Raw genomic sequence first — 15,352 nt, 5'->3', positions numbered from 1 at the left:
TGTAGGATTTTTATGTTAGGTACATTGCTCCCATTTAATAAAATTGCAAATTTAATATAGCAAAATATAGCAGACCCAAAAAAAAAAAACAACCACACAGTGTTAACATCACAAAGTGTAGAGTACAAGTACATTACAGAAGGGAGTGGACTTATGACAAGACTCTAAACAGTAGAGGATAAGCTTTGTGGGTAGGGTAAGATCTTACCCCTAATTTAACACGCTAAGTTTGTGTATGTGTGAAACTGATAGGTTTGACATATATAAAATAAAGTAGACGACTTCGATCCTACTTGTAGCCTCATATTTAGAGTTATAAATGAAGCATGATAAATTAGAGTTACCCTGTTTCTGTGACATCGGCTTTTGAATGGATAATGTGGTCATATGCTCTACAATTCGACCACCCCGTCCGATTATGCACCAGTAGATCGTGGTAAATAATATGTAATTATGTTTCATTATTGATAGCACTATCATAGTTGACATAAAATTTAGGGCCCGATATGTACTGCATGTAGGTAACAAAAAACTGAAATTATTCCAGGAATTTTTTTAACCTGAAAAAAAATCATAGCCATGGTTTACAGGTATGAGCGCGGCATGGCTCACCTCGTGTTGTTTCCGTGAACTCATTTGATCCACTTGCATTTGTTTCGACAATTGAAAGCAAACACTTGTTGATTTTGGAAACCTGATCAAGTGACTACAGGGCTGTTTGATGCTGACACTCATGTCAAACAGAACTTGATATTGTAGGTTTTCTCTCACAGGTTTATCAGCTACAACAGGACTGTGCACAAAACATTCACACAAATGGTACACAGATCACCAAGTTTATTTTTTCAACTTTAAATGCTGAAATAATTGTATTATCCAACCAAAGAAAAGACAAGTTTATACTACAAATAATTTGTTTATGTGTTAAAGAAAAAATCCTGTTCATTTGTGTCACTTGATCGAATGACGAAATCTGCATCTTTGTTAACAAGATGCTATTTGGCACTCTGGGTTTTCCTATGAGCACGATGGCGCCTTTTAGTTTAACGAGCCAGGGACCGTACGCTGCGCCCATGCAGTAGTGTAATCGGGGGGGGGGGGGGGGGGGGGGGCTCCTGAGAGCGCCCCTCTACTTCCCTGACACATGGGCGGTCACCGAAGTCCGTTCTACCTCATTATTTCGGTGAGTGATTAATGTACACTAAAGGTTTTAATGCGGTAGTGTAGTAAACCCGTTACCCGATATTTATGATCCAAGCGCAGGCATTGTAAACATTTAAATAACTCACTTTTAGAAAACAAGGTCACGAATCTAAGAAAATAGGATTGGTAACGCATTGATGAAACCCGTCTTATATATTACGTCAGACTTACGTCTATCCCCGCCGCAACGCGCGGGGACAGGTACGCTAGTTTTTCAATTAAAAAAAGAAAGCAGTAAAATTCTTTCTTACCAACAAGTACAGAGTAAACTATTTCGTCAGAAATAAAGTAACAGGTGAACATGAGAAAGAAATCAAATAAAGCGGGAGTGATCTCCCCTTAACTTTCTCGAATATTCTTATATAACACTACGGGGGATGGGAACTCGGATTATAGATATGATTTTTAATCAATTTTTTAAATACTTCAACTTTTAAAACTATAATAGCATCTTGTATAAAAAATGAATTGCTCAGCAAGTGAACAGCAAACAATGGTTGTATAATAGCGCGGAATATTAGTACTTTATAGATTCACATGCTTTTTTTTTAGAAATCGGAAATAGTGTAAAGTACTACTTCCGGTCACCGCAAAATACGTAAAATTGATAGCCATGAGAATTAGATCTTTTATTTATTTGTGAAACTTTAATCATCTACCTGAAACATTACTCAAGTTATAGGCTTTTGAAAAACCAATAGCAGATTAAATTCCACTTCTGGTTACAATATATGTAATATATATAATTTAATCAACCTAGCTTTAACGGTATCCACGTTAATCTGTTCACAGACACACTTACATACACACACACGGGCGGTATTGCAAAGCCCAGTTTTTCCGACTCGATTACGCGTAAAACGAACAGATTTTGATATATCTGGATTTAGAATAATATTTATCCCCATTAAAGTAAGTCTTCTATACTCCATATAGATTCTATACTCCGTATAGAATGAAGTAATGAGGTAAACCGGTAAAAACTCAGTATTTTATGCGATTATTGTGCTCGATTACAATACTTCCTCTATATTAGAAAGTATAAACAACTTCTGACTTACATACTTTATATGATTGTTAATATTTACGTATGTACAATGTAAGGTACATTGTTTCATTTAATTAAATTGCTAATTAAATATAGCAAAATATAGCAGACCCCAAAAAAAAAAAACCAAAAAAAAATACCACATAGTGTTAACATCACAAAGTGTTGAGTACAAGTACATTACAAAAGGGTGTGGACATACGAGAAGAATCGAAACAGTAGAGAGGGGTCGGCGTGGTCGAGTCGGTAAAGCTCATGGTTGCTAAACCGAAAAGTCTCGAGTTCGAACCCCCGGGCAGATGAGGCTCGTTAGCTGGGGACAGCCACTCTTCTAGGAGAGACAACTCCAAAATTAAACAACTGCTGCCTTGTAGTTTGTTCTTGGTTGGACAAAGGCTATGGAAGCAAATCCAAAAAGAAAAGCAGGCTGAAATCGGAGTCAATGGCCTCAATGGCGCATAACCAGTTGACACGTAACGCTTAATTGTGTTGGAGGCGTGGTCGAGTCGGCAAAAAGGGTTGATAAATTTGAACAAAGTCTCGAGTTCAAACGCACTAGCAGATAATTCTCGATCCCCTTCAACACTAATAATTAAGAACGAAGAAGAAGAAGAAGAAACAGTAGGGTAAGATCTTACCCCTAACTTAACACGCTAAGTTTGTGTATGTGTGAAACTTATAGGTGTGACATACGCAAAACATCCTAGACGAATTTGATCCTACTTGTAGCCTCTCTATTTACAGTTATAAACTAATAATTTCCAGTCGAAGGCTCATCATGATGTTGAGTTACCCTGTTTCTGTGACCTCGGCATTTGAAGGTATAGTGTGGTGGTATGCTATACCGTCCCATTATATACCAGTGTACCAACATTAATAATTTGTATTTGTGTTTTATTATAACCACCACTATAATCATTGTTCACATAAAATTTGGCGCCCATATGTACTGCAGGTAAACCATAGAAAACCAAAACTGAAACTATTGGAACTTCAAGGAATTTGAAGTATTTTGAAGCAAGTGTAGAGTACAGTATATTAAAATTCACACTACAGAATAAAAATGTTTCTTGCATTTTCGCTAAAATGACCAATTTCAGAACATCAGCGTAAAGAGATGAACTATGTGAAAAAACTTCGAAACTGAAATCATACACAAAAGGTAGTCAGCCTCATCGGAAATTTTATATTAGAAACAGTGAAATCATTGCTTACTTTCAGTCCAAACAAAAGGAAATGATAACTTGCCTGGTAGGAGTTAAATCATAGCTTGAACACATCGCAAACTTTCACTGCGTTTCACTACAGTTCAAAGAGACAATACAATGTAGAGAGGTGAGGAAAATATGTAGCCTACAAAGCACAAGAGCTACATATGTTAAGGTTGTTATTCACGTCAGTGTGTGTTGTCTGTGTAGAGTTTGTGATGCTGCTGTAACTTGATATTTTAATATGAACGAAAAATTAAATCAGCTAACATTGACTGCATTATGCATATTTAATTTAACCTTGTTATGGTGAAGCGTTAAATCTTGCCGCTACAAGGTTGTCCCGTGTTCTAGATGTCTTATGCCTATCCCACGACAAAATCGCACACATATTTAAAAAAAATATTTTCAAGTTACCTGTTTACCACCTAAAGCATGCAATCAAAAAAGGATATTAAAACGTACAGAGAAGTAAAAGATTTCATTGTATTATTTTCGTTTTCGTGTGACAAAACAAAAAACTCTCAGGTTATAAAAGACGACACCATTCGTCATTCTGTCAGAGTTTCTTTCAGGCATTTCTTAGGGGATTGGCAGTGTCCCCCACCCCCATCCCGGTCTCGAAGAAAGTCTACCAGCCCCTCCCCTCCCCCAACGAAAAAGTCTACCGCCCCCCCCCACCTCGAAAATTCTACCCCCTCCCAACCCCCCCCCCCCCCCCGCCTGAACGAAATATAATTTATATAGAAAATAGATACTTTAACAGTGTCCGCCCCCCTCCCCCACCCCGAAAGATTTTAAGATCTGATGATAGATTTAGATTTTCAAACCAATGCTTACATTTCTTCGTTTTTTAATTGTGATGGCAATTTTGCATTTTTATTACACATTTTCACATAACACCATGTACAAAAAGAAGGTGGTGGTACTGCCTAAATATCAATACTTTCTAAAGTATTGCAGTCAACTTGATAAACGTAGTGTTGTAGATGGTATAATGCTTAATGCATGATGAAAGTCTCTACCTTGAATGACAATGAGTTTCCTAAGCGATTTTAGTTTTGAATTTTGCAAAGTTGAGAAAACTTAAAAAGAAGGGTGGAACCATTCCTTCTACAGAAAACAATAAAAGACATCTTGTATGTAGGAGAGCCCTTGACTAAAAAAAAACACATTTTGATTTCTGTTTTAAGTTTCAGACATATTTTTTATGTAAGTTGAAGTTATGTATACAAAAGAAAATGAAGTAATGATCATTATTTTTTAACTAGCGTATTAATCAAATGGTATTCTAAAAGTAACTATTAACAGACCAGATTCACTTCAATATAATGTCTATCACTACGTAAATTTGAATTATACAAGTGTATTGCCTCTTGATAAAAGCCTACAACCCACTCCTGTGTTCAACGCTTGAAACTAGACACCCCCACCTCCTCTTCCTACCCCATCCCCGATTGCTGCTGCGAGCCGTAACTTACAAATGTTCATTCAACCGTAAATAACACATTCATGTAGTTAAGGTCAAGTATTACGTTTCCGCACAGACAGCGGCAATCCATCTTGTGTAAGCCCTACATGGACCAAAGTTGCATACTTATTAACACATTTGTCGTTCTCAGTTCAATATAACGTTTTATAAAGGCCTATCCGTTGAAGCTCATCACAAATTGATGTAGCAAGATTATAAACTTGCCGTTGCTTGATTAGCAGGCAGGAGAGAAATGGATGGGCATTCGATTGTGGAAAAAAGTCACACGAAAAAAAGGACAAGCAAAAATGTGACAAATGTGTATTTGCATGAAATGTGTTAATACTTGTAATAATTATTGAGAAAGAGCTTATCAGCGTATGATTAGTTAAATGTAATGTCAACATTTTAGATATATGTTTTGGTTGCTTTCCAACACTAATATTTATAACACACACAAAAAGATATAGCATGAAGTACGTAGTTTTTGTTATAACATTTAATAGATTAAAAAAATTTTAATGAATGTTCCACTCTTCTCTGTTTAAAGAGGTTTGAAAAGATGTTAGTTTTTACACCTTTTCGTGGTTTCCATGGAAACCAGTACGGCTATTAGCGGCTATATATTATTTTTGTGAATAACTTAACAACTATTAACATATGAATTTGTCAAACACACAGAAATGTGTTCAGTATTTTTTTTGTATCCGTACTGTCTATGGGACATAGTACATTTTTCACACTGACAGACATGTTCATGACGCATTGCTTCAGCTTAGTATAACGCGTACCAAACAATCAACAGTACTTTTTTTGGCAAAGTTATAATTATTAACCTAAATGTTGTTGTATAACCATGACTCCCGGCTCTGACTGGTACCCTACTCACATATTAGGTCCCTGATTCCCAGCTCTGACGGGTACCTTACTTACATATTAGGTCCCAGCTCTGACGGGTTCCCTACTCACATATTAGGTCAATGACTTCCAGCTCTGACGGGTACCCTACTCACATATTAGGTCCCTGATTCCCAGCTCTGACGGGTACCCTACTCACGTTTACGCTTGGACATACATTGATAAGACTCTTCCTTTATATACCGAGGTCACAGGATTAGTTGGATACTGTAACTTCAATCGTCCCATACACCGCTGAAAATATGTTTTTAAATACTGCCCATTCTTCATTACCACATTATTTATTTGCAATTTATTAATAAAAATGGACAGAGTGAGAAATAGTAAAATACTTCAAGTAGCACACATACCGAAACAGTACAAACTGTGCTACAATGCATAATTTGTGTGTTTGTACCAACTTGTTTTATTCTTGTCTCTACACTTCGATCTACCTACACAATGGAGCGAAATTTTTAAATTTTCTGTTGTTTCGAGTTTGTTTCTATTTGGTAGCTTATGCTATGTTTTTCATACTTAAATAAATAATAAGCAGTAACATTATTTCTTATCAACAAGCATAGATGAAACTATACAAAAACACAGCACAAAAGTAACAGCTGAACAAGAGGAAAAAAAAACAACTTCTTTCTTACATGATTTATTTTATTTTAAATATGATTGTAGGATTTGTATGTTGGTACGTTGCTTCCATTTAATAAAATTGCAAATTAAATATAGCAAAATATAGCAGACCCACAAAAAACAACCACACAGTGTTAACATCACAAAGTGTAGAGTACAAGTACATTACAGAAGGGAGTGGACTTATGACAAGACTCTAAACAGTAGAGGATAAGCTTTGTGGGTAGGGTAAGATCATACCCCTAATTTAACACGCTAAGTTTGTGTATGTGTGAAACTTATAGGTTGACATATATAAAACATCATAGACGACTTTCATCCTACTTGTAACCTCTCGATTTAAAGTTATACATGAAGCATGATAAATTAGAGTTACCCTGTTTCTGTGACATCGGATTTTGAAGGGTTAATGTGGTCATATTATGCTCTATAATTCGACCACCCCGTCCCATTATGTACTAGTAGATCGAGGTAAATAATATGCACGTATGTTTTATTATTAATAGCAATACAATCATAGTTAACATAAAATTTAGGGCCCGATATGTACTGCAGGTAGGTAAAAAAAAACTGAAACTATTCCAGGATTTTGTTTTTACCTGAAAAAAATCCTAGCCATGACCTACAGGTGTGGGCGCGGCATGGCTCACCTGGTTTTGTTTCCGTGATCTCATTTGATCCAACTGCATTTGGTTCGACAATTGAAAGCATACACTTGTTATTTTTCGAAACCTGATCAACTGACTACAGGGCTGTTTGATGCTGACACTCATGTCAAACAAAACTTGATATTGCAGGTTTTCTCTCACAGGTTCGTCAACTACAAAAGGACTGTACACAAAACATTCACACAAACGGTTCACAGATCACCAAGTACATCAGCTACAACAGGACTGTACACAAAACATTCACTTAAACGGTTCACAGATCACCAAGTACATCAGCTACAATAGGACTGTACACAAAACATTCACACAAACGGTTCACAGATCACCAAGTACATCATCTACAACAGGACTGTACACAAAACATTCACTTAAACGGTTCACAGATCACCAAGTACATCAGCTACAATAGGACTGTACACAAAACATTTACACAAACGGTTCACAGATCACCAAGTACATCAGCTACAAGAATCTACACAAAACATTCACACAAACGGTTCACAGATCACCAAGTACATCAGCTACAATAGGACTGTACACAAAACATTCACACAAACGGTTCACAGATCACCAAGTACATCAGCTACAAGAATCTACACAAAACATTCACACAAACGGTTCACAGATCACCAAGTACATCAGCTACAAGAATCTACACAAAACATTCACACAAACGGTTCACAGATCACCAAGTACATCAGCTACAAGAATCTACACAAAACATTTACGCAAACGGTACACAGATCACCAAGTTTATTTTTTTCAACTTTAAATGCTGTAACAGTTGTATTATCAAACCAAAGAAAACACAAGTTTATATTACAATTAACGTATGGGGTCCTTACTTAAGCCCTATAAATGAGTTAAAGTTTTTACACAGCTTTTATACGCACATTCATTTGAAAATACTTTAAAATTGTAATAATAAACTATTGCGATCAGTATAGGAAACACAAATACCTTCATATTTTCCATGTGTTTTTAGGGCCGATCCCGCACAACATGAGAATCTGTGGAGAGCATACAGATCCAGCAGACAAGATGATTTCTTTTGTGGCATGAATGATATATTTCCGGCACTGTTATATTACCTCTATAACCCTTGCCTTATTCTTGTCAAATATTATCATAATCCCCAATGTTATACACCGTCACAATAAGCCCCCCCCCCAGTTATACATCGTCACAATAAGCCCCCCCCCCAGTTATACATCGTAACAATAAGCTACCCCAGTTATACATCGTCACAATATGCCACCCATAGTTATACATCGTCACAATATGCCACCCCTAGTTATATATCGTCACAATATGCTACCCATAGTTATACATCGTCACAATAAGCCACCCCCCCCAGTTATACATCGTCACAATAAGCCACCCCACCTTTATACATTGTTACAATATGCCACCCCAGTTATACATTGTTACAATATGCCACCCCAGTTATACATCGTCACAATATGCCACCCCAGTTGTACATCGTAACAATAAGCCACCCCAGTTATACATCGTCACAATATGCCACCCCAGTTATACATCGTCACAATAAGCCACCCCACCTTTATACATTGTCACAATATGCCACCCAAGTTATACATCGTCACAATAAGCCACCCCACCTTTATACATTGTCACAATATGCTACCCAAGTTATACATCGTCACAATATGTCACCCCAGTTATACATTGTCACAATATGCCACCCAAGTTATACATCGTCACAATATGCCACCCCAGTTATACATTGTCACAATATGCCACCCCAGTTATACATCGTCACAATATGCTACCCAAGTTATACATCGTCACAATATGCCACCCCAGTTATACATTGTCACAATATGCCACCCAAGTTATACATCGTCACAATATGCCACCCCAGTTATACATTGTCACAATATGCCACCCCAGTTATACATCGTCACAATATGCCACCCCAGTTATACATTGTCACAATATGCCACCCCAGTTATACATCGTCTCAATATGCCACCCCCAGTTATACATCGTCACAATATGCCACCCCAGTTATACATTGTCACAATATGCCACCCCCCAGTTATATACCGTCACAATATGCCACCCCCAGTTGTACATCGTCACAATACGCCACCCCAATTATACGTTGTCACAATTTGTTGCCTCCCCCTTGACCTAACACAACAGTTTTACACCGCTATCTCAATTGGTATTTTTTAAATGAACAATTTTTTCTATCAAATTTTCAATGATCTGCATCAACATTGAGTAAGTTGTATCAGCTTTTATCACAGATTCCAATAAAATACGCTAAATATTTTTCTTTTAAAATTCAGTTCTACACTTTCTTAAAATGCAAGAGTAAGACATCTCGCTTTCTAAATCCATCACCCACTACTCATTACCGTTCGACCCTCAAACACTACCCCCCCCCCCCTTATTTTTCCCCCCATTCCTGCTAGTAGTGTACTGTCATAAAATTAACAGGAGCAACATGTCTATTATTTTTTTTGTGAAGCGCGACAACTCTATGTATACTGTCGACAGTATCATTTAAGCTTTGCTACTTCCCCTTAAGAGAGTATACCATCTGAATATGTGACTATTTGATTGGGGCATGTCATGCCACCCCCCCCCCCCTCCCGCTCCACGGACAATATAGAACACAATATTAAAATCAAATATGAAATATATATTTGCATTATCGTCAACCCACACAATGGTAAATGGACTGGGGAGAGTGGTGTGTGTGGGGGGGGGGGGTAAAAATCGGTAAAATAAGCGCCTTAGTTAGAGGCATCTTATTTATCTAACAAAATAAGTCAAGTTTCAAAGACTATTTCTCTCTTTTCTTGTTTAAGAACGTTCGTTTTAAAACATATCAAAGAAAATAATAAAAAAAAAACAACTGAAACGTGTTGGATTTATGTGATGTAGTACTACATTTTAAAAATCAGTTACGAGAAAGATTTCAAATTATATACTCGGTACCTCACAATACCGATTGCTGCTTTAGTGATGCAAAACACAATTTTAAAGAGATCTAAGTTGGGTTAAAAAATTATACTATTCCGGGAATTTGTTTTTACCTGAAAAAGTTAAAAAATGATACGTATATATTTATATGTTGTCTGGTGACTACAGTTGGGTAGGTTGTGTGATGACGGAGTTTTGTGTGTACGTGAAAGTGCTACGTGTAAACAATGTGTAGTGAGATGGTGTAAAATTCGTGTATGTTCGATGGGTGTAGGACAGTGTCTAGTGCAAGGTTAACATGCGCTGGTGTGTTGTGGGTATGTGGGTGGCTGAGCTAGTGTTCACGCGACGACCAATGGGAGATTGGTAAAGGGAAACAACTGATGGCTCGGACTACTGAGAGGGGAGGGGGGATAAATGAAACATAACACGCATGTCAAAGCCCATGTCAAAGTGTGTTCAACGGCTATTTCAATTTTTTATAAAAATGGACTGGTTGTGTTAATTGGTGAAGTAGGGAATTTCAAGCCGTGTTTTAGTTATTGTAAGGACATCACACGATAAACTAACCCAGCTGTATAACTTAGCTATCGTTGGTACACACATTTAATAGGGAAAGTTGTGTGGATTCTGAGTGTGGATTATGTTTTGTTCGTAGAATAAACAAAAGCTGTTTATTTCTGAACATCGTCACTACTTAATATATAGCACCATCAACAAGAAAACCAAACAACATGAAGAAACATTAACAAGTGGTTTCATCAAACAAAGGACCGTTCAATTTGAGATCACATCAACTAGAAGACCCACAAGCTAGAGGTCCCGCCAGCTAGAGGACCAATCAGCTAGAGGACCCATCAGCTAGAGGACCGATCAGCTAGAGGACCCATCAGCAAGAGGACCCATCAGCTAGAGGACCCTTCAACTAGAGGACCCTTCAACTAGAGGACCCTTCAACTAGAGGACCCTTCAACTAGAAGACCCATTAGCTAGAGGACCCATCAGCTAGAGGCCCCATCAACAAGATGATCAGACACGGTGAAAATCAGATAAGTGTGTAGCGTGTGTGTATATGTACACAGTAAACAAAAACAACATATTATAAACTAACACAAACCAACGAACTTAAGCGACCACCATTAACCGACAACAGACCAACGAATGACAAACAACCCACTAACAGACAACCAACCAACCATCGACCACAAAATCAAGAACCACACATAAAACCACTAACCGACAACCAACCAACGAAAGACAACTAACACCACTAACTGACAACCGACCATCGAAAGACCACTAACAACACTAACCGACAAGCGACCAACGAACACCAACCAACGAACCACAACTAACAACACCAACCAACGAACCACAACTAACAACACTAACCGACAACCGACCAACAAACGACAATTAACACCCCTAACCGTCAACTGACCAACAAACGACAAGTCATCAGTAGCAAGTCAATGCAGCCAAGTCATCAGTAGCAAGTTAATCTAGTCACAACAGCAGCAGCAGCTAATCTAGTCAAGTCATCAGTAGCAGCCAATCTAGTCGAGTCATCAGTGGCAAGGCAATCTAGTCAAGTCATCAGTAGCAAGTCAATCAAGTCAATCAAATCATCAGTAGCAAGTCAATCTAGTCGAAACATCAGTATAAGTAGCAAGTCAATGTAGTCATCAGTAGCATGCCAAAATAATCAAGTCATCAGTAGCAAGGCAATCTAGTCAAAACATAGGTAGCAAGTGTATCAAGTCTAAACATCAGTAGCAAGTCAATCTAGTAAAAACATCGGTAGCAGCCAATCTTGTCAAGTCATCAGCAGAAAGTCAATCTAGTTAAGTCATCAGTAGCAAGTCAATTGTGTCATCAGTAGCAAGCCAAAATAATCAAGACATCAGTAGAAAGTCAATCTTGTCAAGTCATCAATAGCAAGTCAATTAAGTCATCAGTAGTAAGTCAATCTAGTAAAAACATCAGTAGCAGCCAATCTTGTCAAGTCATCAGTAGCAAGTCAATCTAGTCAAGTCATCAGTAGCAAGTCAATAAAGTCATCAGTAGCAGCCAACCTTAACAAGTCATCAGTAGCGAGTCAATCTTAACAAGTCATCAGTAGCAAGTCAATCAAGTCATCAGTAGCAAGTCAATTAAGTCATCAGTAGCAAGTCAATTAATTCAAAACATTAGTAGCAGCCACTCTAGGCAAGTCATCAGTAGCAACTGAATGTAGTCATCAGTAGCAAGTCAATCTTGTCCAAACATTAGTAGGTAGCCAATCTAGTCAAGTCATCAATAGCAAGTCAATCTAGTCACGTCATCAGTAGCAAGTCAATCAAGTCAAGTCATAAGTAGCAGGGCAAACTAGTAAAGTCTTCAATAGCAAGTCAATCTAGTTAAGTCATCAGTAGCAAGTCAATTATGTCATCAGTAGCAAGCCAAAATAATCAAGTCATCAGTAGAAAGTCAATCTTGTCAAGTCATCAATAGCAAGTCAATTAAGTCATCAGTAGTAAGTCAATCTAGTAAAAACATCAGTAGCAGCCAATCTTGTCAAGTCATCAGTAGCAAGTCAATCTAGTCAAGTCATCAGTAGCAAGTCAATAAAGTCATCAGTAGCAGCCAACCTTAACAAGTCATCAGTAGCAAGTCAATCTTAACAAGTCATCAGTAGCAAGTCAATCAAGTCATCAGTAGCAAGTCAATCAAGTCATCAGTAGCAAGTCAATCAAATCATCAGTACCAAGTCAATCTAGTCAAGTCATCAATAGCAAGTCAATTAAGTCGTGAGAGGCAAGTCAATTAAGTCAAGTCATCAGCAGCAATTCAATTAAGTAATCAGTAGCAAGTTAATCTTGTCAATTCATCAGTAGCAAGTCAACTAAGTCATCTGTAGCAAGTCAATCTAGTAAAGTCATCAGCAGCAATTCAATTAAGTAATCAGTAGCAAGTTAATCTTGTCAATTCATCAGTAGCAAGTCAATTAAGTCATCAGTAGCAAGTCAATTAAGTCATCAGTAGCAAGTCAATTAAGTAATAAGTAGCAAGTCAATCGAGTCAAAATATTAGTAGCAGCCAATCAAGTAAAGTCATAAGTAGCATTTCAATTAAGTCATCAGTAGTAGCCAATCTTAACAAGTCATCAGTAGCAAGTCAAACCAGTCATCAGTAGCAAGTGTAATCTAGTCAAGTCATCAGTAGCAAGTCAATTTAGTCTTCATTAGCAAGTCAATCTTGTAAAACATCAGTAGCAGCCAATCTAGTCAAGTCATCATTAGCAAGTCTATTTAGTCAAGTCATCAGTAGCAAGTCAATCTATTTAAAACATTAGTAGCAAGTCAATCAAGTCATCAGTAGCAAGTCAATCAAGTCATCAGTAGCAAGTCAATCTTGTCATCAGTACAAAGTCAATCTAGTCATCAGTAGAAAGTCAATCTTGCCAAAACATCAGTAGGTAGCCAATCTAGTCAAGTCATCAGTAGCAAGTCCATCTATTCAAACGATTAGTAGCAGCCAAGTCATCAGTAGCAAGTGAATCTAGTCATCAGTAGCAAGTCAATCTTGTCAAAACATTAGTAGGTAGCTAATCTAGTCAAGTCATCAATAGCAAGTCAATCTAGTCACGTCATCAGTAGCAAGTCAATCAAGTCAAGTCATAAGTAGCAGGGCAAACTAGTAAAGTCTTCAATAGCAAGTCAATCTAGTTAAGTCATCAGTAGCAAGTCAATTATGTCATCAGTAGCAAGCCAAAATAATCAAGTCATCAGTAGAAAGTCAATCTTGTCAAGTCATCAGTAGCAAGTCAATCTAGTCAAGTCATCAGTAGCAAGTCAATAAAGTCATGAGTAGAAAGTCAATCTTGACAAAACATCAGTAGCAGCCAATCTAGTAGAGTCATCAGCAGCAAGTAAATGTAGTCATCAGTAGCAAGCCAAAATAATCAAGTCATCAGTAGCAAGTCAATCCAGTCAATACATCAGTAGCAAGTCAATCAAGTCATCAGTAGCAAGTCAATCTAGTCAAGTCATCAGTAGCAAGTCAATTAAGTCATCAGTAGCGAGTCAATCTTGCCATTACATCAGTAGCAGCCAATCCAGTCAAGTCATCAGTAGCAAGTCAATGTAGTCATAAGACGCAAGCCAAAATAATCACGTCATCAGTAAAAAGTCAATCTAGTCAAGTCATCAGTAGCAAATCAATTAAGTCATCAATGCACGTCAATCTAGTCAAGTCATCAGTAGGCGTGGAACATGTTGCGTGGAACATGATGCGTGGAACATGATGCGTGGAACATGATGCGTGGAACATGATGCGTGGAACATGATGCGTGGAACATGATGCGTGGAACATGATGCGTGGAACATGATGCGTGGAACATGATGCGTGGAACATGATGCGTGGAACATGATGCGTGGAACATGATGCGTGGAACATGATGCGTGGAACATGATGCGTGGAACATGATGCGTGGAACATGATGCGTGGAACATGATGCGTGGAACATGATGCGTGGAACATGATGCGTGGAACATGATGCGTGGAACATGATGCGTGGAACATGATGCGTGGAACATGATGCGTGGAACATGATGCGTGGAACATGATGCGTGGAACATGATGCGTGGAACATGATGCGTGGAACATGATGCGTGGAACATGATGCGTGGAACATGATGCGTGGAACATGATGCGTGGAACATGATGCGTGGAACATGATGCGTGGAACATGATGCGTGGAACATGATGCGTGGAACATGATGCGTGGAACATGATGCGTGGAACATGATGCGTGGAACATGATGCGTGGAACATGATGCGTGGAACATGATGCGTGGAACATGATGCGTGGAACATGATGCGTGGAACATGATGCGTGGAACATGATGCGTGGAACATGATGCGTGGAACATGATGCGTGGAACATGATGCGTGGAACATGATGCGTGGAACATGATGCGTGGAACATGATGCGTGGAACATGATGCGTGGAACATGATGCGTGGAACATGATGCGTGGAACATGATGCGTGGAACATGATGCGTGGAACATGATGCGTGGAACATGATGCGTGGAACATGATGCGTGGAACATGATGCGTGGAACATGATGCGTGGAACATGATGCGTGGAACATGATGCGTGGAACATGATGCGTGGAACATGATGCGTGGAACATGATGCGTGGAACATGATGCGTGGAACATGATGCGTGGAACATGATGCGTGGAACATGATGCGTGGAACATGATGC

Source organism: Physella acuta, unplaced genomic scaffold, assembly GCF_028476545.2.
Source record: "Physella acuta isolate Inbredline_101_S28 unplaced genomic scaffold, ASM2847654v3 ptg000518l, whole genome shotgun sequence".
Lineage (NCBI taxonomy): Eukaryota > Metazoa > Mollusca > Gastropoda > Physidae > Physella > Physella acuta.
This window is presented reverse-complemented; position numbering follows the sequence as displayed.